This window comes from Ranitomeya imitator, chromosome 4, assembly GCF_032444005.1.
Source record: "Ranitomeya imitator isolate aRanImi1 chromosome 4, aRanImi1.pri, whole genome shotgun sequence".
In the NCBI taxonomy this organism is placed as follows: Eukaryota; Metazoa; Chordata; class Amphibia; order Anura; family Dendrobatidae; genus Ranitomeya; species Ranitomeya imitator.
The window spans coordinates 171,194,383-171,214,571 of NC_091285.1; positions in this window are offsets into that span (position 1 = coordinate 171,194,383).

The window sequence follows — 20,189 nt, forward strand, 5'->3', positions numbered from 1 at the left end:
CGATTAGTCCGTATTAAATAGTCCTCTTCACTCAGCTGGCTACTTGCCATGATTAATGTTTACACTTTCTATCATTTATTTACCTATAAGGTGCCATGCTGATTGTTTTTGTAAGTATCGTTTTTTGCTTGGATCAGTAAAGGGCAGAGAGCTCCACTCCGACTCAGACGCCAGCAAGGTGCAGGGCCAGTACTGCTATGGGCTGTTATCATCAAAGATGAACTTGTGAGACCTTTTCGGGTTGAGAGTGGAGTGAAGCTCAACTCCCAGACCTACTGCCAGTTTCTGGAAGACAACTTCTTCAAGCAGTGGTACAGGTTGAAGTCGGTATCGTTCAAGAAAAACATGATTTTCATGCCGGACAATGCTCCATCACATGCCTCCAACTACTCCACAGCGTGGCTGACCAGTAAAGGTCTCAAAGAAGAAAAAATAAAGACATGGCCACCTTGTTCACCTGATCTGAATCCCATAGAGAACCTGTGGTCTCTCATAAACTGTGAGATCTACAGGGAGGCAAAACAGTCCACCTCTCGGGACAGTGTCTGGGAGGCTGTGGTGGCTGTTGCACGCAATGTTGATCGTAAGCAGATCAAGCAACTGACAGAATCTATGGATGGAAGGCTGTTGAGTGGCATCATAAAGAAAAGTGGATATATTGGTCACTAATTTTGCGAGGTTTTGTTTTTGCATGTCAGAAATGTTTATTTCTAAATTTTGTGTAGTTATTTTGGCTTACCTGGTGAAAATAAACAAGTGAGCTGGGAATATATTTGTTTTTTATTAAGTTGCCTAATAATTCTGCACAGTAATAGTTACCTGCACAAACAGATATCCTCCTAAGATAGCCAAATCTAAAAAAAAAACACTCCAACTTCCAAAAATATTAAGCTTTGATATTTATGAGTCTTTTGGGTTGATTGAGAACATAGTTGTTGATCAATAATAAAAATAATCCTCTAAAATGCAACTTGCCTAATAATTCTGCACACAGTGTATATCCAATAGGAGTCCTTACGGTTTAATGATTTGTTCTTATTAGACCATTTTGGTATATGTTCCCGCCGTGTGACCGTGATGCAGAAGCATTTTTGACGGGACAGACTATGTTTAATCTGCCCTTTCTTTGCATTGTAGCGGTGATTATTCATCCGTGCGTTCAATTCCTGGGAAGTTCATCCCACATATTGAAGCCCGCATCTGCAAGTCCCTATGTAGATGACAAAATCTGTTCTACACGTGAGTCTCTATTTAATCCTTATTGTTTCCCCAGTAGTATTAGATCGAATACTCCTTGCTCCATGGTCAATGATCTTACATCATTTACATTTGTTTAACCCCTTCATGACCTTGAGATTTTCCGTTTTTCCGTGTTTGTTTTTTGCTCCCCTTCTTCCCAGAGCCGTAACTTTTTTATTTTTCCGTCAATATGGCCATGTGGGGGCTTATTTTTTGTGAAACAAGTTGTACTTTTGAACGACATCTTTGGTTTTACAATGTCGTGTACTAGAAATCGGGAAAAAAATTCCAAGTGCGGTGAAATTGCAAAAAAAGTGCAATCCCACACTTGTTTTTTTATTGGCCTATTTACTAAGTTCACCAAATGCTAAAAGTGATCTGCCACTATGAGTCTCCAGGTCATTATGAGTTCATAGACACCAAACTTTGGTGAAAAAAAATTCCAAACTTTGCTAAAAAAAAAAATAACAAAATTGTGCCCTATTCCGTAGCGTCTACATTTTTCATGATCTGGGGTCGGTTGAGGGCTTATTTCTTGCGTGCTGAGCTGGTATTTTTAATTATAGCATTCTCGTGCAGATACGTTCTTTTGATCGCCCGTTATTGCATTTTAATGCGATGTTGCGGCGACCAAAAAAACGTAATTCTGGCGATTCAATTTTTTTTTCTTGCTACGCTGTTTAGTGATCAGGTTAATCATTTTTTTTTTTTTCCTATTGATTGAGCGATTCTTAACGTGACGATACCAAATATGTGTAGGTTTGATTTTTTTTTATTTTTTTTTTTTATTGATTTATTTTGAATGGGGCGAAAGGGGGGTGTTAAACTTTTATATTTTTTTTTATTTTTTTTTTTACATTTGCCATGCTTCAATAGCCTCCATGGGAGGCTAGAAGCTGGCACCACTTGATCGGCTCTGCTACATAACAGCGATCATCAGATCGCTGCTATGCAGCAGAAATGCAGGTGTGCTATGAGCGCCGACCACAGGGGGCGCTCACAGCAGGAAGGCATCAGTAACCATAGAGGTCTCAAGGACCTCTATGGTTACCATTCTGATGCATCGCTGACCCCCGATCATGTGACCGGGTCGGCGATGCGCTCACTTCCGGCCGGCCTGAATCGCCGGTTAAATGCCGCTGACAGCGTTTAACAGCAACATTTAACTAGTTAATAGCGGCGGGTGAATCGAGATTTCACCTGACGCTATTGTGGGCACATGTTAGCTGTTCAAAACAGCTGACATGTCCCGGCTTTGATGTGGGCTCACCGCCGGAGCCCTGCATCAAAGCGCAGTATCTGACCTCGGACGTACTATCCCGTCAGAAAGAAGTTAAAGGGACACTGTCACCTGAATTTGGAGGGAACAATTTTCAGCCATGGAGGTGGGGTTTTGGGGTTTTTGATTCACCCTTTCCTTACCTGCTGGCTGCAATATTGGATTGAAGTTCATTCTCTGTCCTCCGTAGTACACGCCTGCACAAGGCAATCTTGCCTTGCGCAGGCGTGTACTATGGAGGACAGAGAATGAACTTCAATCGAATATTGCAGCCAGCGGGTAAGGAAAAGGTGAATCAAACACCCCAAAACCCCGCCTCCATGGGTGAAGATTGTTCCCTCCAAATTCAGGTGACAGTGTCCCTTTAAAGACCATCAGTATACTCCTGTATTTACCTTACCTTCATTCACATTGTTATTGTTTCCTATCATATTTTTTATTTTTGTAACTTCTCTTAATTTACTCCAAGCTGCAATATTTTTCACTGTCGCCCCTCTCCTTAAAGTTATTCTCGGTTCCCTCGGAACCATTTTCCCAAGAATCACATATTTTTTAAAAATATACCAATATTTTTTTTTTAAATTCTTCTTATCAATACATTCTGTTTATTATAAGTTGTTATAAAATTAAACTTCCAAAGATTTCTCTTATTATCCTCATTTTTTGCTGTCCGTTCTTTCCCTCCAATTTCCTCTGCATTACAATCTTTTCCCTTCTTAGGCTACTTTCACACTGGCGTTTTTTTTTTTTTTTTTAATACGTCGCAATGCGTCGTTTAGTGGAAAAAACGCATCCTGCAAAGTTGTTTGCAGGATGCGTTTTTGCCCCATAGAGTAACATTACCGACGCATTGCGATGTATTGTCACACGTCGCAACCGTCGTGCGACGGTTGCGCCGTGTTGTGGCGGACCGCCGGGAGCAAAAAACGTTACATGTAACGTTTTTTGCTGCCGACGGACCACTTTTTCTGACCGTGCATGCGTGGCTGGAACTCCGCCCCCACCTCCCCGCACCTTACAATGGGGCAGCGGATGCGCCGGAGAAATGCATCCGCTGCACCCATTGTACGGCGCATCAAACGCTAGCGTCGGAATCTCGGCCTGATGCAATGCGACGGGCCGAATCCGACACTAGTATGAAAGTAGCCTTACTTGGGAGACAATCCTCCTGTTATTTGTCCAAACTCTTTCTGTATGCTGCTTCGATTAATTTTTCTGGATATTTCTTATCTCTGAACCTTTTCTTTAGTCATTTTGGGTTAATATACAGTATATAATAACAAAAGTTTAATTTTTCGAATATTTCTGAATTTTTTTTTTATTTTTTGGGGGAATTTTTTAGAAAGTTTTTCCTTTTTTGGTATTTTGTAGAAATTTTCTTTTAGGCTTTTTTGGAATTTTTTTAGAAAGCTTTATTTTTGGAATTTTTGCATAACATTTTTTTTTCTATTTTGCTTTTTAATGGGATGAATTAATTCATGTAGAGATGATAGTAGTATTTTTGATAAAGCATTAGAGTGAATTATATTTCTAATTATATTTATAATTATTCCTATACTTATATTGTTATGTTTGTTTGCAACAATGTAACACCATGTATTTAAAAGCTCATTTTGGATAGAATACAAGTACTATGCTGTTATTTTATTTATATATATATATAAGAAAAATTAGTATCCTTAGATGCTACCATGTAGATATGAGTCAGGGAGGAGAACCCGATTTTGGGTCTCTCCCTGCTAATCCCTTCTAGAATCCCTCATAAATAAGAAAACTTGGAGGTTGTAACATCACTTTATAGTGATTTTGTATGTTTATTTTTTTTGTACCTGATGAACTCTGCACTGTAAAAATAGCAGCGGAAACACGTTGTACTGTATTTTAAACGTATTTTTAATATATTTTTTTTCTTTTTTTTTTTGTTTTGAGAAAATAAATTAACTTTTATTAACATTTTTTTCACTGGAAGTGAATGTATTTAAAAAATCCTAAGGTGATTAGTGCCACATTAGCTTGGAGCTTATTTTCCTTTTGAATTCATCACCTATGTGGATCCGAAGCAGGATCAACACATACAGTTAGTTCCATATATATTTGGACAGAGACAACCGTTTTCTAATTTTGGTTACAGACATTACCAAAATGAATTTTAAACAAAACAATTCAGATGCAGTTGAAGTTCAGACTTTCAGCTTTCATTTGAGGGTATCCACATTAAAATTGGATGAAGGGTTTAGGAGTTTCAGCTCCTTAACATGTGCCACCCTGTTTTTAAAGGGACCAAAAGTAATTGGACAATTGACTGCAAGGCTATTTCATGGACAGGTGTGGGCAATCCCTTCGTTATGTCATTCTCAATTAAGCAGATAAAAGGCCTGGAGTTGATTTGAGGTGCGGTGCTTGCATTTGGAAGGTTTTGCTGTGAAGTAAACATTCGGTCAAAGGAGCTCTCCATGCAGGTGAAACAAGCCATCCTTAAGCTGCGAAAACAGAAAAAGCCCATCCGAGAAATTGCTACAATATTAGGAGTGGCAAAATCTACAGTTTGGTACATCCTGAGAAAGAAAGCACTGGTGAACTCATCATTGCAAAAAGACCTGGGCGCCCACGGAAGACAACAGTGGTGGATGATCGCGGAAAAATCTCCATGGTGAAGAGAAACCCCTTCACAACAGCCAACCACGTGATCAACACTCTCCAGGAGGTCGGCGTATCAATATCCAAATCTACCATAAAGAGAAGACTGCATGAAAGTAAATACAGGAGGTTCACTGCATGGTGCAAGCCACTCATAAGCATCAAGAATAAAAAGGCTAGACTGGACTCTGCTAAAAAAACATCTAAAAAAGCCAGCACAGTTCTGGAAGAACATTCTTTGGACAGATGAAACTAAGATCAACCTCTACCAGAATGATGGAAAGAGAAAAGTATGGCGAAGGCGTGGTACAGCTCATTATCCAAAGCATACCACATCATCTGTAAAACACGGCGGAGGCAGTGTGATGCCTTGGGCATGCATGGCTGCCAGTGGCACTGGGTCACTAGTGTTTATTGATGATGTGACACAGGACAGAAGTAGCTGAATTAATTCTGAGGTATTCAGAGCCATACTGTGTGCTCAGATCCAGCCAAATGCAGCCAAACTGATTGGTCGTCATGTCATACTACAGATGGACAATGACCCAATACATAAAGCCAAAGCAACCCAGGAGTTTATTAAAGCAAAGAAGTGGAATATTCTTGAGTGGCCAAGTCAGTCACCTGATCTCAGCCCAATTGAGCAGCATTTCACTTGTTAAAGACTAAACTTCAGACAAAAAGGCCCACAAACAAACAGCAACTGAAAACCACCGCAGTGAAGGCCTGGCAGAGCATCAAAACGGAGGAATCACAGCGTCTGGTGATGTCCATGAGTTGAACACTTCAGGCAGTCATAGCCAACAAAGGGTTTTCAACCAAGTACTAAAAATGAACATTTTATTTAAAATTATTGAATCTGTCCAATCACTTTTGGTCCCTTTAAAAACAGTGTGGCACATGTTAATGAGCTGAAACTCCTAAACCCTTCATCCAATTTTAATGTGGAAACCCTCAAATGAAAGCTGAAAGTCTGAACTTCAACTGCATCTGAATTGTTTTGTTTAAAATTCATTGTGGTAATATCTATAACCAAAATTAGAAAAATGTTGCCTCTGTCCAAATATATATGGATCTAACTGTAGTTCTCCAAAGTGAGCTGCACACCTAACTGGACTATACAAGACACTGACAAGAGTTGCCTAAAGAATTGATTCCTTTAGAATCTCAACGTGCATTTCTTACCAATTGAAGGTGAGCATAACCACAACTAAAAGATTTTCTTACTGTTGGTAAATTGTATTACGCTCAGTGGAAGCGCCGCACTTGTCATTTTTTTCCCTCTTTCCCTAAACCCAGGAATTTCTAAAGGCTTGTCTGACTTGTCAAGATTTATAATGCAGATTATGGTGGAAAATAAGTATTTGGTCATTAAATAAAGTTAATCTCAATATATTGTTATATATTCTTTGTTGGCAATGACAGAAGTCAAACGCTTTCTGTAAGTCTTCACAAGGTTGGCACACACTGTTGGTGGTATGTTGGTCCATTCCTCCATGCAGATCTCCTCTAAAGCAGTGCTGTTTTGGGCCTGTCGCTGGGCAACACAGACTTTCAACTCCCTCCAAAGGTTTTTTTATGGGGCTGAAACCTGGAGACTGGCTAGGCCACTCCAGGACCTATATTTGCTTCTTATGAAGCCACACCTTCATTGCCCTGGTGGTGTGCTTGGGATCATTATCATGCTGAAAGACCCATCTATGTTTTATCTCCAGTGCCATTACTTATGGAAGGAGGTTTGTACTCAAAAAATCACGATACATGGACTCATTCATTCTTTCATGTATACTGATCAGTCGTCTTTGTCCCTTTGCAGAGAAACAGCCTCAAAGCATGATGTTGCCACCCCCATTGCTTCACAGTAGGTATGGTGTTCTTTGGATGCAACTCGGCATTCTGTCTCCTCCAAACATGATGAGTTTTGTTTCTACCAAACAGTTCTACTTTGGTTTCATCAGACCATATGACATTCTCCTAAAACTTTTCTGGATAATTTTGTTTCTGGTGTCCTTCGACAGCTCTTTGGTCTTCACCATAGTGGAGTTGGGAGTGTGACTGTTTGAGGTTGTGGACAGGTGTCTTTTGTACTGATAACAAGTTCAAACAGGTGCCATTACTGCAGGTAATGAGTGAGAGCCAGAAATCTTGCATGTTTTTAGGTGACCAAATACTTATTTTTCACCATAATTTGCAAAATAAATCTTGCCAAATCAAACAAGGTGATTTTCTGGATTTGTTTTCTCATTTTGACTCTCACAGTTGTGGTCTATCTATGATGTCAATTACAGGCCTCTCTCATCTTTTTAACCCCTTTCTGACCTCAGACGGCACAGTACGTCCGAGGTCAGAACTCCCGCTTTGATGCGGGCTCCGGCGATGAGCCCGCGTCAAAGCCGGGACATGTCAGCTGTTTTGAACAACTGACATGTGCCCGCAATAGCGGCGGGTAAAATCGCCATTCACCCGCCGCTATTAACTAGTTAAATGCCGCTGTCAAACGCAGACAGCGGCATTTAACCAGCGCTTCCAGACATTGGGCCGGAAATGAGCGCATCGCCGACTCCTTCACATGATTGGGGGTCAGCGATGCTTCTGCATAATAACCATAGAGGTCCTTGAGACCTCTATGTTTACTGATGCCGGTTTGCTGTGAGCGCCACCCTGTGATCGGCGCTCATAGCAAGCCTGCAATTCAGCTACATAGCAGCGATCTGATAATCGCTGCTATGTAGCAGAGCCGATCGAGTTGTGCCAGCTTCTAGCCTCCCATGGGGGCTATTGAAGCATGGCAAAAGTAAAAAAAAAAAGTGAAAAAATATATATAAAAGTTTAAATCACCCCCTTTTCGCCCCATTCAAAGTAAAATAAAAAAATCAAACCTACACATGTTTGGTATCGCCGCGTTCATAATCACCTGATCTATCAGGTAAAAAAAAGCATTAACCTGATCATTAAACAGCATAGCGAGAAAAAAATTAGAAACGCCAGAATTACGCTTTTTTGGTCACCACGAAATTGCATTAAAATGCAATGACGGGCGATGAAAAGAACGTATCTGTACAAAAGTGGTATCAATAGAAATGTCAGCTTGGATCGCAAAAAATAAGCCCTCAACTGACCCCAGATCAAGAAAATGGAGATGCTACGGGTATCGGAAAATGGCGCAATTTTTTATTTTCAGCAAAGTTTGGAATTTTGTTTCACCACTTAGATAAAATAGAACCTAGACATGTTTGGTGTCTATGAACTCATAATCACCTGGAGAATCATAATATCAGGTCAGTCTTAGCATTTAGTGAACCTAGCAAAAAAGCCAAACAAAAACAAGTGTGGGATTGCACTTTTTTGCAATTTCACTGCACTTGGAATTTTTTTCCCATTTTCTAGTACAAGACATGGTAAAACCAATGATGTCGTTTAAAAGTACAACTCGTCCCGCAAAAAATAAGCCCTCACATGGCCAAATTGATGGAAAAATAAAAATAAAAAAGTTATGGCTCTGGGAAGGAGGGGAGCGAAAAACGAACACGGAAAAACGGAAAATCCCAAGGTCATGAAGGGGTTAAGTGGGAGAACTTGCCCAGTTGGGGGCTGACTAAATACTTTTTCCCCCACTGTATGTGGCCGTACAGTACTGCTTCGCCACAATTTTCTTATTCCCACTATGGGACTTTCATTTTCTGCCGTCTGAGGGCAGTTATAAGGTATAGGAATGCAGGGGTATTGCTATGAAGCATCTGCAAAATGCACATTGGGTCTTAGGTGGGAGAGTAAGCAACTCCTACATACTATATGTGAACACTTAGTCCTTACCCTGGGGACTGTTTCTCTCTACATGTGCATGTCACTGGCTTGATTTTTTATATACTAGATGGTGGCCCGATTCTAACGCATCGGGTATTCTAGAATATGCATGCCCATGTAGTATATTGCCTAACCACGTAGTATATTGCCCAGCCACGTAGTACATTTCCCAGCCACGCAGTATATTGCCCAGTGACATAGTATATTGCCCAGCCACGTAGTATATTGCCCAGCCACGTAGTATATTTCCCAGTGATATAGTATATTGCACAACCCACGTAGTATATTGCCCAGTCACGTAGTATATTGCCCAGTCACGCAGTATATTGCCCAGTGACGTAGCATATTGCCCAGTCACGTAGTATATTGCCCAGTGACGCAGTATATTGCTCAGCCACGTAGTATATTGCCCAGCCACATAGTATATTGCACAGCGATGTAGTATTCAGCACAGAGCCATGTAGTATACAGCACAGACACGTAGCTTACTGCCCAGTCACGTAGTATATTGGCCAGTCACGTAGCATATTGCCCAGCTGCATAGTATATTGCCCAGCCATGTATGTAATAGGTTAGAAAATAAAAAAGAAACATAGACTCACCCTCCGAAGGCCCCTTGTAGTCCTGCTGCCTGTGTGCGGTGTATGCGGCAGCTTCCGTTCCCAGGGTTGGTATGAGCGCAGGACCTATGATGACATCGCGGTCACATGACCATGACATCATGGCAGGTCCTTCTCGCATAACATCTTTGGAATCAAAACCTGCCGCTTGCACTGTCGAGGACAGCACACATGTCGGAGGGTGAGAATAACCTTTTTTTTTTTATTATTATTTTTAACATTAGATCGTTTTACTATTGATGCTGCGTACGCAGCATCAATAGTAAAAAGTTGGTTACACAGGTTTAATAGCTGTGCAACCGGAGTGCCTTACACCACGCTCCGGTAATGCTGGCATTAACCCTGTGTGAGGGTTGACTGGATGACTGGAGAGGAGTATGGAGTGGGCACTCACTGCAGGGAGGAAAAAGCGGCCATATTGCTGCCGGACTGTGGCCGTCGCTGATTGGTCGTGGCAAAACACCCACGACCAATCAGAGACTTGGATTCCATGACAGACAAAGGCCGCGACCAATGAATATCCATGACAGAAAGAAAGACAGAAGGACACACAGAAAGACGGAAGTGACCCTTAGACAATTATATAGTACATCCTGATCATAGTATGCACTACCATTGAAACTTATAACTTTAAGGCTGCCGTCACACTAGCAGTATTTGGTCAGTATTTTACATCAGTATTTGTAAGCCAAAACCAGGAGTGGGTGATAAATCCAGAAGTGGAACAATTAGAGGAAAAGTATAATAGAAACATATGCACCATTTCTGTATTTATCACCCACTCCTGGTTTTGGCTTACAAATACTGATGTAAAATACTGACCAAATACTGCTAGTGTGACGGCAGCCTTACTCTCTGACTTTTGGATAAGTGTGCATTGAATTGTGAGGATATTGACCAGTGTTTAATATTACTGTGATTGCCATGTGTGCATTATAATCCTGTTTACCCTGGCATCGTGAAATTTCCTTGTCACCATTGTATGAGTAAATCATGATATTTATTATGCCTGGTTAATGCAACAACCCTTTTATTCTCACCCACCAATTTATGTGTCTGTTTGTTGAATTTTTAACATTGACTCTAATAAAGTTTATTAATGTTACTTTTTGTGATGATACTAGTACTAGCATCTTTTTCTATGGTGTTTTTACTATACCTTATAGCCTTTCAGCCCTGCAGACACAAGTAAGATAGATCATGCACTGCACATGATCTAACTTGCCAGTGCCAGTTGAGTCGAATGTTGTCATGAAGACATCAGGTCACCATGGCAACGATCTGTTTTCCAAGGACAGAGGGTCTTTCTTCACTCTGCCTGCTCCCTAAATGCAGCAATCATAGCATTTAGGGAGGTTAAAGTGCAGGAAGTAGTGCAGGCACCACTACTGGCACTGAGAGCTGGGTGTCAGCTGTCAGAATCAGCTGACACCCGGGAGCAATGGTTCACGCACAGCCACCTGTGTGCATACAATCGCCATGACATACAGCTCTGGCAAAAATTAAGAGATCACTGCAAAATGTTCAGTTTGTCTGATTTTTCTCTTTATAGGTATATTTTTGAGTAAAATGTAAATTGTTCTTTTATTCTATAAACTTCTGACAACGTCTCCGAATTTTCAAGCAGTAATTTTTGTATTTTTTTCTGACATAGAAAAATTGTTGAAATTAAAAACAAACAAATAGTGCTTTCAGCCTTCAAATAATGCAAAGAAAACAAGTTCATAATCATTTAGAAACAACAATACTAATGTTTTAACTCAGGAAAAGTTCAGAAATCAATAATTTGTGGAATAACCATGATTTTTATTCACAGATTTCATGTGTCTTGGCATGCTTTCCACCAGTCTTTCACACTGCTTCTCTCACAAATATTTAAGCAGTTTGTTTGATGGCTTGTGACTATCCATCATCTTCCTGATTACATTCCAGAGGTTCTCAATGGGGTTCAGGTCTGGATAATGGGCTGCCCATGACAGGGTTTTGATGTGGTGTCTCTTAAATTTTGCCAGAGCTGTATATGTACTGCATTGGTCAGGAAGTCCTTCTTGACCATGATGTGTTTATATACTGCAAATGTTGGGAAGGGGTTAATGGATGAGTGCAAGAAGAAAGTTATTTCTGAAAGCAAGCCACAAGAAGTCCCATTTGCAGTTTGCAAAAACCAATATACGTGACACAGATAGCATGTGGGAGAAGGAGCTCTGGTCCTGAGAGACCAAACTAGAACTTTTGGGGCTTCATGCAAAATGGTATTTTTTTCTGTAAAACTAACACTTCAAATAACCCCGAAAACACAATCCACACCATCAAACATGATGGTGTTAGCATTCTGTGGGGATGCTTTTCTTCAGCTGGAACAGGGAAACTGGTCAATGTTGTCGGGAAGATGGAAGGAGCTAGCTTCACCTTCCAGCAGGACAATGATTGAGAGCTACAATAGAAGGATTTAGATCAAAATATATTTATTTATTTAAATGGCCCAGTTAATGTCCAGACCTAAATCCCATTGATAATTTGTGACAAGTCTTGAAAATTATGGAAACAGGAACACATGGGCTACTTGCACAGTGAACAAGTCTGTAAGAACATGTTCACACACCACCAAGAAACCTGAAGACACAAAAGAGAATAGTAAAACCAAAAACACTCAGTTTGAAAAAAAATTTTTTGCAGTAATCCGCAAGTGCTAGTAAAAGATGTAAATAACAGGGTATTTGGTTGATACGTTTTTTGCAAAAAATGTATACTAAGCTGCTCTACCAATCTTCACGGTATACCCATATCAGAGCAGTCCTAACTAATGTATGCAATCCCTATCTGATGTATTTAAAAACCTGATCATCTGTATATTACCTGTGTGAACAGGGTTCAGAGAGGAAAAATCCATGTGTGCATACAGGGTAGAACAGCTTTTGTGCAGATAGCCCAAGAGGAGTGGTGGAACTCCCCAGTCTTGTAGACACAAGAGAACAATTATGGAAACAGGAACACATGGGCTACTTGCACAGTGAACAAGTCTGTATGATCATGTTCACACACCACCAAGAAACCTGAAGACACAAAAGAGAATAGTAAAACCAAAAACACTCAGTTTGAAAGAAATTTTTTTGCAGTAATCCGCAAGTGCTAGTAAAAGATGTAAATAACAGGGTATTTGGTTGATACGTTTTTTGCAAAAAATGTATACTAAGCTGCTCTACCAATCTTCACGGTATACCCATATCAGAGCAGTCCTAACTAATGTATGCAATCCCTATCTGATGTATTTAAAAACCTGATCATCTGTATATTACCTGTGTGAACAGGGTTCAGAGAGGAAAAATCCATGTGTGCATACAGGGTAGAACAGCTTTTGTGCAGGTTTTTAAATACATCAGACAGGGATTGCATACATTAGTTAGGACTGCTCTGATATGGGTATACCGTGAAGATTGGTAGAGCAGCTTAGTATACATTTTTTGCAAAAAACGTATCAACCAAATACCCTGTTATTTATATCTTTTACTAGCACTTGCGGATTACTGCAAAAAAATTTTTTTCAAACTGAGTGTTTTTGGTTTTACTATTCTCTTTTGTGTCTTCAAGTCTTGAAAATTGCTGTTCACAGATGCTCTTCATCCAGTGTATCTAATCTAGAGCAAATTTGCACAGAATAATGCGCTAAAACCAGAGTTGTAGCTAGGGTTTCAGCTTGGGAGGGGGGGGGGGGCGAAAAATCTGAGTGGACCCCTAATCAGGTAATACTGACTACAGCTACGTGTCGCACCCTAATTGTGAGTGTAGGGGGACATCAGCAGATGAACGCGCTGTGATTGAAAATAAATCTATATACAAAAATGAACACTGATATTACATATGTAGACCAATACTGCAGACTATATAAGAGATCACAGTACAGTTATAGATGTAGACTTACAGCTAATGTTTTTCTGATGGAGTCGTTCACTTTTCCGATCTTTGCCATCTGGCCCAGACCGATATGACAACTTCTCCAAACAGGACTGGGCTGCAGAGATTACAACAAAGACACATCTAACTTCTCACATTTCCTGCACTGTCCCTATCTATTCCCAACCTGCACAAACTCATCATCCTGATGATACCCCAATTTTAAGCCATTGCTGCCATAAGTGTCCCTATTACTGCACCTACTGTGCGGTACAATAACCGTGCTCCTCTTGCCGCCCCACATAATACTGCCACCACTGTGCCCCTTACAAAGTAGTAATGCCACATTTGTGCTCTCTGGATAGTAAAATTTCCCCCGAAAAATATTAAAGCTAAGTGCTAGTGCCCTCCACATTTTGTCCCTAAAAAGTAATAATACCCCATATGCAACTTTGATGGTCACAATACTGAGTGCCCCTATAACAACAATGCTTCTTAAGTGCCCACTTAATATTTAATAGTGTCCCCTGAGTCCCCCCAAGTACGGTATCAATGGCCCCAGTATCACAGATTAGAGCAGGAGGTCATGGGATAACTCTTTCAGCTTCTCTCAATTCTCTTCTAATGAGAGAAACAAAACCTTTCTAGTCCACACATGCACATGGCAAACATATGGTCGCATAACCGCCTGATAAAGCCAGTGATATTGGGGCTCATGACAGCAGGCGCTCCCTGTCATGATTTGGCGTTTGCAGTCACATAAAGTGACTGCAGACATTTATTCCAAGCTGAAATTAATTTTATAATAAGTTGCTCATTATTAAATTATTAAAACATCACTCCAGCAGGGTTTTTTTTTTTATCACCACTGGAGTGGTGCTTTAAGTTCAAGTTCCCTTTCCCGGTCATATACTCATCCTCCGGCGTATTCACCGTATTCTGGCACTTCTCCAGTCCCGTGGCTCAAACTTGTGAGTGCAGCTTCTGACAGGCCAGAAGTCACAAGTGTCCCTTCGTCATCCACACAGTCTCCTTGGCACAGCGCTCCTGTGTAGGCGTACTTCTCTGCCCTAGTGAGGGCAGAGCAAAGTGCTGCAGTGCGCATGCGCCGGGGCTTTTTGACCTTTCCTGGCACCTGCGCACTGCAGTACTTTGCTCTGCCCTCAACAGGGCAGAGATGTACGCCTACGCAGGAGTGTGATGCAGTCCACATGAAGCAAGCAGGAAGGCGACATTACAAGAAGAAGGGAGGCGCCGGACCAAGACAAGCGACACCAATCGGACCAGACCGCCCCGCAGGTGAGCATAATTAATGTTAATTTTCTTCTCTTACAGGTCGGGTTGGGGTCAGATATACAGCATTATAGAATGGTGTATCTCAGGCCTGAAAGGTGATGGCCATATCTCTTATCGACCAAACCTGGTGACAGGTTCACTTTAAGTCATAGCAGACCAAGTGTTTTTTATTTCCCTCTGGCCACACCATTGCTTGGCTGCAATCAGCCTCTCTGTTGTGAAAGCCTGGAAGTTTGGGGTTATTTGGCACTGTTATTTCTGCTTTTTCTTTGGAGAGTGTACCCCTTGTACATTATTTGCTTTAGGCATTTTGTATGATTGAATTACTGTAATATCTGCCCAAAAAATTTGTGTATATTTATGCACTTTGCACTTTATCCAGTCTGTTTGTTGCCCCATTTAGCTTAGCAGCCTCTGTGTTTTATCCACTATTTTTAATATATGTCTAATAAAACTTAATATTTTAGGATTATACTCCATGAGCATTTAATGGAGTGCATATAATCTCCTAACAAAACAATTTAATAATCAGCCCTCCCAGTACCCTGTCGCCCCTTCCCCTCCTCAGCTCTCACAATACCCTCATCCTCTCACACACACCCCCCAGTACAAATGAATGACAACATTTTCAGATTTATATTTTTTAAATAATTAGAAAACCATTTATCTTTACCTTTTCACTTCACAAATACTTGCTACATTGTGTAGGTACAGTATATTACATAAAATCACAATAAAATACATTTATGTTTGTGGGTCTAATGTGAAAAAATGTGGAAAATTTAATGCGCTAGTCCAGTTTTGCAACCCTACACCCCAGACTTACAATGACACCTGCTGACACATTTTGATTTCTGTACGTGTTTCTACCTACCTAGCATTTTTTCGTTATGTCCTTTTTTAGTAAGGGTTGAATTATTGTGGCTGTGAATATTCCCAAAATTAAAATTATAATGTTGCACAAAATGTATGGCAAATGAAAAAAGTGGCAATGCCAATGGACTGGGACAAAATTGACGTCAGTAAAGTATATTAGTGGGAAGGAAAAGAAGGGTAATAAGGTATATATTTCACATGACCCATCTAAGTTACAGCAGGTGTCTCAACACAGCTTTCAGTTGACCCAGGACCAGGGGCTCCTCCCTTGTCCCTAACACTAGGGGGCGCTTTAGCTCATCCTGCTCCCCGGGATACTTCAGACAGTGAAGATACCGGGGCCTCCGCCATTGCCTTATCTCCTAAGTTAGCCCTCAATCTATTCTCTTCCCTCACCCAGGAAGAGGGGGCGCTACTTTGCACTGTAGTACACCTACCCGACAAGCAAGGCAACACAAACAAGGGTTAATATAAAACTCCAGGCATACAAAATAGTAACTCACATATAACAGAGGAATGCATCAGGGTGTGAAGGTAGTTCAATAAACCAAAATAGAGAAGGATAAGGAATTACCACACGTACAAGCAACAGTCACTAATAACTCCTTCAACTCTCCTTCTCTTTCCAATTCCTTTCCCTCTGTTAGCCATGCAGCAATAATGCTATCTCTCACAAGGATTACTAACAGAGCCCAGATTATAAAGGGAAATGGAGTGGCTAACCAAGCACAACTGTGAGCACATGGATTTCCAACATGGCTGATTAACGAGGTCAAATCCGAGGAAAACGAAAAACTTGTTCCAGCTCCATAATAAAATTCAGGCTTTATATATTTATTGAATCCTGTTTAAAAACGGTGGCTGTAAAGCTCTCCAAAGGCACACGGGACAACAAGCGACGCGTTTCGATCCAAAAGGATCTTTATCCAAGCTCATTGTCCCGTGTGCCTTTGGAGAGCTTTACAGCCACCGTTTTTAAACAGGATTCAATAAAGATATAAAGCCTGAATTTTATTATGGAGCTGGAACAAGTTTTTTGTTTTCCTTGGATTTGACCTCGTTGATCTGCGTGGAGTTCCATGCACCTGCGGTGGTTGCTTGGTGAGCTAGCCTTTCTCTTCTATTTCTTTACATGGCTGATTAACCCCTGTTCTGCCAGAAGAAATAAACACATTTAAAATGAAGGAGAAGTGCTTCTTCACAGCGTCAAAGTAGGAGCAATCAGACACTGCAGTCTTCTGGCTCCACAGTGTCGCAGTAACTGTTGTGAATTCTGTGGCAGAGTTCACTCCTGTGGTCACAAGTGGTACTTCGGCTGATTCTCTCTGGGATCTTCCGTTTGTGGAGGAAAGTGGTACTGCAGCTTCTGAGTTTCCTCCCTCAGGTGATCTGGTGAGCTCGTTAGCTTCTTCTCTACTTAACTCCACCTGATGCTTTGATCAATGTTTCAGTGTGGGACTTTTTTTTTCCCTGGATCATTCCTGTGGCCTGCTGCTCTGTAAAGCTAAGTTTTGCTTATGTTATTTTGTTGGTATTTTTCTGTCCAGCTTGCTTTATTGGTTTTTCTCGCCTGCTGGAAGCTCTGAGACGCAGAGGGACCACCTCCGTACCGTTAGTCGGTGCCGAGGGTCTTTTTGTCCCCTCTGCGTGGTTTTTTATAGGTTTTTGTGCTGACCGCAAAGTTATCTTCCCTATCCTCGTTCTGTTCAGCTAGTCGGGCCTCACTTTGCTAAATCTGTTTCATCTCTATGTTTGTGTTTTCATCTTACTCACAGTCATTATATGTGGGGGGCTGCCTTTTCCTTTGGGGAATTTCTCTGAGGCAAGGTAGGCTTATTTTTCTATCTTCAGGATTAGCTAGTTTCTCAGGCTGTGACGAGGCGCCTAGGTTCTGGTCAGGAGCGCTCCACGGCTACCTTTAGTGTGGTTTGATAGGCTTAGGGATTGCGGTCTGCAGAGTTCCCACGTCTCAGAGCTCGTTCTATTATTTTGGGTTATTGTCAGTTCACTGTATGTGCTCTGACCTCCATGTCCATTGTGATTCTGAATTGCCTTTCATAACAGGTAACCCCGTAACAGTATCCTTTCTTCTACAGGGACCTCCGAAACCTCAGGACCAGGCTTATCAGGGTGTGCCACGTGAAAAGCCCGGACCAGTCTGGCCACATTAACATAAGATGCTGGCATCCACATCCTCTCCTCAGGACCATACCCCCTCCAATGCACCAGATACTGAGGTGACCAACGAACAAGATGAGAGTCCAAAATCTTCACAATCTGAAACTCTAAATTACCATAGACAATGACAGGAGATGGTGGTAGAGGTGATGGTTAAGAAGATGCAACATATATTTTGAGGAGAGAATGATGAAATACATTATGGATCCTAAAGGATTGTAACACTGCAGTTGGTGCACATCGTTTGTGGACCCACTGTGCCACGAGGCCGGGTTTGCCTAGGAGGGGTGTAGCTAAGTGGCTGCCTTGTGTTCACTGGACAGGGACATGGGAGCAGAGTCACTGATAGGTAGGATTCAAAGACAGACGGTCCGGACAATGTGTAATTTTTGGAATAGGTTCTTGTTCCGATACACGGGTCTTGGAAAACAGTTTAGGTACTGCTGGAGCAGCTTCAGGGTCATGAATACAGATTACAAGACTACCTGGATGATACAGGATAAAGAAATAACTATAATAGACTGAGGGCGGGGGACCTGGCAACACACAGTTGCACGCACGCTACCAATAAAAAAATTATAGGGCTTGCTCAGGCACCTCCCTATTGCGGAAGGTGCCTTTTGTACAAGATGTCTCCCAGCACCTGCATGTGCTGCCCTTTTAAGAGCAGGGGAGCGATCGCACACTAGGTGTACTGCTGGAAGCCTGTGTGGCATGCACAGGAGAAGGAGATAAAAGAGTGCGAGGACAATGTCACTGTGGGGGAGGTGAGTATGCTATGTTATTAAATAGGCTGTTGGATACTACCGGTTTAAAAGGCTATATTTTTGTTAGAGTTTGAAAGTGGTTGCATACATACCTAGGAGATCTCAGAGTGCTACATGATTTTCTTTTCATGGCAATTATAGGCCTTACAGCATTTCAATTTTCCGAAAATCAAATAAAAAAAAGTGTTGAATTTGAATATCAAAAAATGTGATCATCTATCTATATGATTGTCTAAAGGGCACTTCCGTCTGTCTGTCCCGGATATTCATTGGTCGAGGCCAGCCAGTGGGCGTAGACAAAAGGGCAGGGGAGGCTAGGAAGTATGCAGAGCGAGTCCCTGCCCACTCCGTACAGGCCCGTCCAGAAGCGCTGTAAAGGGGGCGGAGTCGGCTGGGACCATGGGCGCTGTTGGGCCTACCGCGGCAAAAATCCGGGGACTAAGTTAGCGGCCGTGGGTCGCGGCCAGCCAATACAGGCCCAGTCAGAAGCGTTGCAAAGGGGGTGGAGTCGCCGTGAGGAAGGCGGAGCCGCACGGGACCATGGGCGCTGTTGGGCCTACCGCTGCCAAAAGCCGGGGACTACATTTGCAGCCGCGGTCAGTGATGACGGCCGCGGTTATTCATGGCAGCTGTGACTGCAGGAAACAGCGCAGCACATGCGGCGGTGACAGCTGCGGACGGAAGGTGAGTATATACTCTGTGGCTGTGCTATATACTACATCGCTGTGCAATATACTACTTGACTATTCAATATACTACGTGTCTGTGCTATATACTACGTGGGCTGTGCTGTATACTATGTGGCTGGGCAATATACTACGTGGTTGGGCAATATACTACATGGCTGGGCAATATACTACGTAGCTGGGCAATATACTACGTGGCTGGGCAAGATACTACATGGGCTGTGCTGTATACTACGTGGCTCTGTGCTGTATAATACGTGGCTGGGCAATATACTACATCGCTGTGCAATATACTACGTGACTGGGCAACATATTACATGGCTGGGCAATACACTACGTGGCTGGGCAATATACTATGTGGGCTGTGCTGTATACTACATGGCTCTGTGCTGTATACTGCATGGCTGGGCAATATACTACATGACTGGGCAATATACTACGTAGCTGGGCAATATAGTACGTGACTGGACAATATACTACGTGGCTGTGCAATATACTACGTGGACATGCATATTCTAGAATACCCGATGCGTTAAAATCGGGCCACCATCTAGTTTCTAATAAATACGAACAAAAATGGTGCCTGCAAAGCTAATAATGAGTTATGCATGCTTTTCAACTTCTCCAATAAAAGAAAACTACAATTAGCTTAAATATTTGACTAACCATAATAGTCATTATACACTTGACACATAGGGTTATAGGTCTTTATCTTTGTAGAAGATGAATAGTTGTGTATTTATTATTTTGTATCATAAACTTGATTAATGTATGTGAGGATAATAAGGCAGAATTGCATGGAAATGCAGACAGTACATTCTGTCTAGGTCATATAGGGAGAAATGAGAAGTATTTTACTGCTGGGAGTAGTTAAAGTCTGACAAGTGAATGATGTTTTGCAAATGGTCCATATAAT